The following is a 7,361-nucleotide window of genomic DNA, read 5'->3' as shown; positions in this document are numbered from 1 at the left end:
CCTTCTAGAAGTTGGACTGGCTTGGTTCGTTTAGATCTATCCTCTGCGACATCCTTTCGTATGTAATGTTTGAGCTCGCCCGCATCAATCAATTTCTGGATCATTATTTTGAGGTTTTTACATTTTTCGGTCTGGTGGCCGTTGAAACAGTGGTATTCACAGTAATCTTTGGATTTCTCAGTTCTTGGGGGTTGTTTTCCCTTAGACCATGGCCATTCCAGATTTTCCCTTCCTTTGACCTCTCGCAGGATCCGAGCATAGCTAGCATTGAGCTTTGTGAAAACTTGATCTTCGAACTTCCGATCGTCTTTTCGCCTTTCGTCTCTTCGTTCTTTCCTATCTTCGTGGGGTCGTTCCACCGAGCAATTCCTTTTGGTTCCAGTGGTTTGTTCTGCGGAATTTGTACGATGATGTCTCTGTAGGTACGCCCTCGGGTTTTCACGCTGGATTTCTTCAAGACGAGCGTGTTTTTCAATAATTATTCGAAGATCCCCCTCGGTCTTGGGCACGCTTCCATGAATCTCAACAAAGAGTGGACTCATTCGGTCTAATCCCCACTTGTAGCAGTTGATACTTACCACCGGGTCCACACTTCCTATGGCTTGGCAGACCTTGTGCCATCTGTTGGTGTATTCCCTCGTGGTTTCCTTATAGCCGATTTCCAGTGAAAACAGCTTATCCATTCCAGTATTAACAGCCTTGTTGTACATGTAAGTTCTTAAGAACTTTTCTGCGAGTTGGTCGTAGGAGTGGATGGAGTTTGGCGGCAGATTATCAAACCAAGACAATGCCGATCCCTTCAGACTCGATGGGAAGTATCTACAGAGTACTGCGTCATTCTGGCTCCATCTAGCCAGTACACGGTTATAATACCGAATGTGTGCAGCGGGATCGCTGGATCCGTCATAGCATTCGAATGTCGGGACAGGGCATTTGAGTGGAATAGGGGTGTTGGCCAGGCGATGAGTTAAGGGTGTGGAGTTAGCCTCTCTCATGACTTCTTCTAACCTTCCTCCGCCTTGTCTACTTTTTAATTGCCTGATCTCGGCCATCATTTCATCACGCAGCTCTTCCATCGCGCGGTGATGCCCTACGTTCCTCTGCTCGTGATAGCTTGACTCTCCATCGTTATAATCCGGGTCGGATGCGCTACTTCCTCTGGCCGCGTTTCCATTGGCTGCTACGATGACTCTTCGGTCTCGGTTTGGTTCGGGTGCCTTTGAATTTTCTTCATCGAGTTGTTGGATCGTCTTCGTTCTTAAGACAATCCGATCTTTTACATCCTGTTTTTCTCTGTCCAACAAAGCCACAGCATCCGCGTAAACCTTTTGTCTTTTCTTCAATTCTTCAAGTTCGGCCATCAATCGGTCTGATTGGTTCGACCCTTGATTGGGAGTCCCAGCTCGTGCTACTACGGACACCGTGCCGCCTTCTTCTATGGTTTGTACTAAAGGCGGGGGAGGTTCAGCTTCGATTGTTGGCATTCCCAGATCGGGCGGAGTACCCATCTGCGGTGTTAGAGCCACCTGCACAGTTTGATTCAGCTCATTGGTTGATGGCATTCTGAAGGTTGGCGGATGCGCGGGTGGGTACGTTCTGGATTCATCCACTCTTTCTTTTGGTTGGTGAAATTGATTCATAACAAGAGTTTTCACGGCTTCCGTAGTCTTCGGGACTGCCGCTGTCGTATTATATTTTGTTGTCGCTGCTCTGAGGGCCGCGGCTGCAACGGAATTAGCATTCATAGGCGAAGTGATTTCCGCAGTGTCCTGTCTCTGACTGGTCATTTTGGCTTTGTCTCCTTTCTGCTTGCTCCGGGTGATGACCGGGGTTGTTGTTGTAGTAATTCGATTTGCGGTAAATACGGATTCGATGCTCGGTCTTGAATAGATTTATATACAAAAATATATACAAAATTGTCACAGGATCAAGAGATACCGGGACTCAGGATTTCACCAATTCTTATACTCATGCGATTCAATTATTAATTCTAGACAATTAAAGCTTATATTGATAACAAATATCGACTCTTACTTTGCCAAAAATAGATTTTGTAAGTATTATATGTAAATCATAAGCATGATGCATCAAGAATCTCATGGATTAAGCATACATCATCAGACAAAATCACAAATAATCAATAAAATTCATAATTCCATTCATAATAGTGCAAATAGTCATAAAAGAATTAAATAAAATTACTCATGCATAAAGAATGGTTTCCTCCATCATCCCAGTATTGGGGTTTAGCTACTCATAATAATCATGTTCTCAAAATACATACTTGATGCTCAAAATATGATTAAAAGAGTGAAAAATATAAAACAGTGGTTCTATGACCCACAAAATTCGTCCAGAAAGAAACGATACCAGTGAGCTGCAGTAAAACAACGACACCCAGCTGCTGCTGTTGACGCTGCAGAAAATAAGACTGCTCTGAGCAGTCCGTTCTTCGTGTTCTTCAAGGTTTGTTAATGGCAGCAGCAGCAGCAGGTACAATTCCTGCAACTCCTCCTGCGCCTCTCTGCTGGCCTCCCAATCGACCCCTAACTCTTCATCCCCCTTCTATGACATAAAACCAACTATTTATAGGCTTTAAATCCCCTTGAAACTCGATCAAACCCCTTGGAAATCTCCATTATTCTTTACGGGTTGTTTGAAGAATAATCTTCTTCTTGTTGCGTTACAGGCTGTTTCTAGCTATTCTCTCGTCTCAAATATCTTCTAGGACTTTTACCCAACTGTTTTGATGTATATCCCACGCAAGATATCCCATAAATCTCTCAAACTAATCTCAAACCCTAAACAGAAACCGTGTGCACTGTCTTGACTTTGTGTGGATTTTCTGACTTATCCAGCCCAATTAGATGGGTATAATCGCTTCTAACAGGTCCCTTATGTCTTGTAGAGTCCGTGGGTACCAAATTTGCCCATTTAATCGCCTCCTAGGTCGCTCAAATCATTGATCCAAAACTGTTGACGCTGCTGCCTTTTTTTCCCGCCAAAATCCAGTTTTGAAACTTTGAAGATGACCTCCCCCTATCCAGTTCCGGTGTCCCTTTAGTACATGCCCTGAAATGGGGTGCCCCTTAGTAATTAGGTTACCCCTTATCCAAAGTGAGAGTCCGTATAGTAATTTTCTCCCACGAGCGCAAAAACCACTTTTTAGCCAATTTCGCCGCAAAAGCTTATTTCTCCAAAAACACCTACAAAGACATAAAATAACCAAATAAGTACAAAATAGAGTACTAACAATATAAACAATTGGGACAAATTAGACACATAAATGCGTCTATCAAATACCCCCAAACTTATTATTTGCTAGTCCTCGAGCAAATCTAATCTAAAATAAAATGACTACACTTAGCACGCGCAGTAAGCCGTTAAACCACTAGGTGGCCCTAGTGGCGGAGTGTTGTCTCCGGGGGGTTTACCAGAGGTGTACCCACAAAACCTTAATACTCCAGAGCTTAGCTATCTACGCAGAACCTTGGAAGGCACTAAAGAATCTCCTTGGTTGGCATACTTATTGACTACAGGAAGAAGTACCCTGATGCGAAATTCCAATTGATGTACACGAGTTTGCACTCAAGCATACTAAAATTCATATAAAGTGACAGAGCTCTACTCAGATAGTTGCACTATGGACATCATATTCGGAGTCTAAACTAATCACATGGATAGATCAAGAAGATGGATATAGAAAACATAGATGGTTTTGATGTTTACTAAGTGAACGACGTTTCCCATATCTGTCTGAAGGCCTCCGCCAAAATGAACCTATCCTAATGGATTGAGATACTAGTCTGACTAATATCAACACACTGGCATATACAAGGGTACCAGTGGTCGATAACCTAACTCTAGGTCAACACAACTGGCATATACAAGGGTACCAGTGGTCGACTTTATTGAATTTATTCCTTTTGGTCAAATGGTCTGGTCTCAATTTTTTTTTTTTTTTTTTACTTTTTGGTAACTACCATTTTTTTTTTCATCTTTTTTTTTTTCATCTCTTTTTCTTTTTCAACTTTTTTTTTTTTTCATGGTATCTCAATCACTCTAATTCACCCTAGCATTGGTAACAACTTGAATCGTGGGCCCCACCTATCACTTAGAGAAACATAGTTTAAAAACAAAATAAAATAAAAATAGAAGTGAAAAGGACTCAACGAGATATGGTGAAACTATCATGTTATTTCTAACACCTGAGCTCTGTGCTTTTATGAATAGACTCTTTAGATGTTTCCATCTAATCAGATTGGTTCCTCAAACTCCTACAATCAAAATGCTTCCATCCACTTAGATTAGTTAGTGCAATCCTCAATAGGCATAAATTTCTAAGCTCTGGAGTTTATTTATTCATACTAAAAAGTTTCTCCCATACCCCCAAACTTAAACCTAACATTGTCCTCAATGTTCTAAAGATGAAATTAAAAGCATGAACAAGGAGAAACTGTTACCATTTGAAATGAAAGAGTTACGGAAGGATATTACCTGGTTGCATGAGATTGGGTTACCTCCCAAGAAGTGCTAAGTTTAAAGTCTTCAGCCAGACTAAGAAAAGTATTAGTCAACTCGAACCGTATAACAGTAGCCGGAATAACTGTGGGTCTTTAACACCAAAAAGAGCTGACAAAAGGAAACTGCAGTGAACCAAGAAATGTACAAGACTAGCATGCCCTTACCTAGTTTCCTGATTAAGATATCTATCTAATTGTGGTTCAGGTTCAGGGTTCTATAAAGGGTCTAAATATATTTCTTTAGGCGCAACTTCCTCAAAATTGAGATCTAATTATTAGGGTCCTAGAGTCTGTAAGTACCTTAAATAAGAACTTAGAAGCACAAAATAATAACCTAAATAATTGAGGATCCTCTAAGTCAATCAGGTTGACTTCAATAATTGACCACAGTGAGAGTAGGGTCATTCTTAAGAAAATGTGTCGATTCTAATATCCTAAAGTAATTAGGTTTAGTCTCGAACTTAATAATTAACATTTGAAATTTATACGTTCCCACAATTGTTTGAAAATATTTGGTGGGAAAACAAAGTCGATCTAGTTATCATAGCCTGGTCTAACCTCATCAACCAGAGGATGGGTTTTCTAACAACTGAACTTCCTTATGGACATCACTAGGTTCAGGAAAACGAGTATGAAAGTAATCTTGTAAAATGGTTGAGCATTGATTGTCAGTCCTAAGTGTGGGGACTTTCTGAGGAGTTAAGGTAAGGCACTAGAAGTGATAATCACCCCCAAACTTAGAGTTTTCAGTTTCTCTAGATAGACCTCTAATTTTTTCTTGAATTTCCGTATCTTCAGAGTCCTTAAAATATTCAAGAGATTCTTCTAAGTTATTATCAGGTAGTGCATCTTTACTCATCTCTACGGGTCTATCTTCTTCTTCCAAGACTATTGTTTCTAAGTCGCTAGACTCTAAAACAGTATTTTCGAAATGAACCCGTTCCTCTAAACCACTATCGGCTTCGTAATCAAAAGGAAAAACTACATCGTCTAAAACGGTGGTATCCCTAATCAAATCCTCGTCCTTTTGAATAGGTGAATAATCATAAAAATTATTTGGATTTGAAGTAGAAATAATATAATCACTATAAAGCTCAATTGGATTACTAGATTCCTGATTACTATGCCTACATGTTTCAGATTCTTCATCACTACTATCCTCATCATCATAATAGTACGAAGATGATTGAACCTTATCTAAATAAGTAGTGTTACCAATTATAACCTCGTTATCTTGATTATGTGAAAAAGTATCTTCATTCTCAAGGGTATTATTGGATACACTATATTGGCAATTCAAGTTATTTCGAGCAATACTTTCATTCGTCTCTAACTCAAGTCTACGTGTCGACTCAGCTATCCTCTCAAGGGTCTCTTCCAAAGAAAGTTCCCTTAGTGTAGGATCTAAGTTTTGAGTTAATCTATTGAGGATATCTTCTACAGATTCAGTTGTTGTTGCAGTTCTTTCGTCCATAACTACATTATTCACCTCATCTAATTTATACGTCGATTCAGCTAACTGACGTGATGACTTAGCTAAATTCCTGAGAGTCTCTTCTAGAGAAGGAATAGGAACTGAAGGATCATAATAAGGACTACTTTTCAAAAGTTTGATTGTATCCTCTAAAGACGAAGAACTAGTATTATAATCTTCTTGCTCGTATGACTGATGCGCGTGCGGATAGTAATTGGGCTCACCATGGTATGAACCATAACCTTGAAAAGGTTGGCGTCCCCAGTCACTATTCTCACTATGGTCATAATACTGATGATGTCCATATTCAAATTCAGGTCGATATTCATTGTATTGGCTTCTATCATACCAGTTCGACATTCTTAATTGCAGGGGAATTCTACGCAATCACAAACAAGTCCGACTCGACCAAATCAAACCTATAGAATCTAGCAAACAAAAAGCATGATGGCTCCACTTAGATTGTTTTCTAGACCAGCTTCTATTCCTTCGAAAAGGAATTCGTTACAATTTGAGCACACCCCTCTGGAATCAATCCGAGCTAATGTAAGTTGAATCGAGGCGAGGGAAGCTCAGTGGAGCTTTGATACCCAAGGCCTCACCGCTATCACAAGGCGGCGCAGTCACGCATTCAACTCACAGAAACCATCATGAACTTTGAAATGTGCTTAAAGAGCAACCAATATTTTTCGAACGAGTTTCCTATTAAGCTCGTTACCCTATTGGTCTCGTTCTATTCAAAATTTTAGGCTTAGGTTCGCGTTTGGTTTCGTTTTCCTAAGGCGGGCAAGAAGGAAACGGTGATGAAATCCGAGTCCTTATCTTGTTTAGGCCAGGCCTTGCCCTTTACTAGGAAAATAAAGACAGTCCGGTTCGTCCTCAAACAATTATCACCTTAAGGCAGACAGTAACCCGCTTGCAGGAGATTCGCGGGTGTTTCGATTGGACTTACCTCCCGTACCAGACGGGCGATGAACCGTTGTCGTCGACTCGGGCCACGACTCCTATGACGTGTGCGAACCCGAGGGGCCGAGACGATATAGTAATCGTCGTCCTTCCCTGCAAACAGTTTGTATTTAATTTTTTTTTAATTTATAACCCTTCCGTAGGGTTTTAAAAATAATGTCCAAAGTCCAGAATAAAGTCCAAATAAAAAGTCCAAAATTACAAAAATTATGAAAAATAAAGCCTATTTACAAATTCTAAAAAAAATAATAAAAGCTATATACAAAAAAAATAAAATAAAATAAAAATTAAATCCTAAAAAAAAATTATGTCTTTTTTTTTCTTCTCTTTTAGCTTTTAGCTTTTAGCTTTAAGCTTTTTGTTCCCAAGTCCTTAGTATTCCACTTGGAACCTGTAAA

Source organism: Papaver somniferum, chromosome 5 (assembly GCF_003573695.1).
Source record: "Papaver somniferum cultivar HN1 chromosome 5, ASM357369v1, whole genome shotgun sequence".
NCBI lineage: Eukaryota > Viridiplantae > Streptophyta > Magnoliopsida > Ranunculales > Papaveraceae > Papaver > Papaver somniferum.
The sequence above is the reverse complement of the archived record's forward strand: the minus strand, read 5'-3'. Positions refer to the sequence as shown.